The sequence below is a fragment of the Quercus lobata genome, chromosome 5, assembly GCF_001633185.2.
Source record: "Quercus lobata isolate SW786 chromosome 5, ValleyOak3.0 Primary Assembly, whole genome shotgun sequence".
In the NCBI taxonomy this organism is placed as follows: domain Eukaryota; kingdom Viridiplantae; phylum Streptophyta; class Magnoliopsida; order Fagales; family Fagaceae; genus Quercus; species Quercus lobata.
In genome coordinates, this window is record NC_044908.1 from 50,398,121 (window position 1) to 50,399,633 (window position 1,513).

Genomic DNA, 1,513 nt, shown 5'->3' on the forward strand with positions numbered 1-1,513 from the left:
AACATTATAGTATAATCAATAAAGAGAAAAATAAAATAAAAATATTCTATGTCTAAAAATTATTTGGAAATTGTAACAAACCAAATATCCAAAGTTTAATAGATAAAATTGAAACAACAATGAAAAATCCACGATCAAACCAAAGTTCAAGAACAGTAAAAATAAATCGCAAAAACATTATAACAAAAGAAACATTGGATGTTTGAAAATTATATATATATATATATATAGGGTTGGATTCAAGTTACACTTAGTGTAACTCTAAGTAATGTTACACTACCCAATAACTTGTTATAGAATCATGTTTTGAAAATTTCATCGTTGAATTACATGTTCTATATGTTCTTAAGTCTTAACATTCATATCAATTTTCATGTCAATTGGATGTTATTTACCATTCGAAAACTTATCTTTTATGCATTATTTTAAATTACAAAAACTTGAATTTAAACAATTAATTGATGACATGACTATTAGTGTTTGATCATCTTGAAATTTCGTAAGCTTGGAGAATATACAAAGAAAATGTAACCTAATGGTGGATTTGTCAAAATTCGCATCCAATTAAAAAATATTGAATGGTGTAACATTGAGCCTAACCCACATATATATCTACACACTATCTTTTACATGGAGAGTAGAATATAATAGTATACTTGCGGAGGTCAAAAAACCACTTAAAGAAAAAGACTAAAGAAATATGTAGGGGGTGGTGATGATTGACAAACACAATTTATTTATGATAAATATAGAGGGGAAGACTCCACAATAGGAAACTCAAACAACTAATTTATCATATGAAACTTGTATTCATATTAAAACATGGTTTTTACAATGGAAAAAATCACTTTTCCTGTGGTATTGAACTACAACGGACAAGAACTTCAAGTTACTTTTTCTCCTATTTTCCTCTTTCTATTTTTGTTCGACCTCTCTCTATTTGCCAGTCCCCCTCCTTATATAGACAAGTTATCTACCCTTATCCTCCCAACTGTCCTACTCCCAACCAGATTCTTAGGGATACTTTTCCTCTTCTTTATTGGGTTCCCCCCCTTTTTTTTATCCTGAAACGAGACTTTTGGGGGTGTTTTCACTGTTCAGGTTGTCTCATATGTATTTAATGTGGCAAAGGTTAGGTGGAGTTCCCCTCATCAATGCGGAGGTAAAGATCTCTGCTACACTTATCTGTTTGGAAGGCCTCTCGAGGTTATATCTGGGCACACCGTGGACTATCTGTGTTCATTACCTCAGATAAGAATTTGCTAGATGTAGTGTATCGTTAATTTCGTTGGAACGATCCGCAAGGATTCTCTTTGCTTCCTATATAGATGGACAGGATCCATTCTACTCTATGGGATCTTTTAAGCTATTGGGCCTTATCTTAAGCAAATGGGTTTGGCCCGTTCCACTCCACGAGATCTTCTAGGCATTTGGGCCTTAGGCCCAGGTGAGAATTCTTCCATCCCCCCACAATACTAATGGTTGACTCCAAATATTTTTAATAGCATGTTGA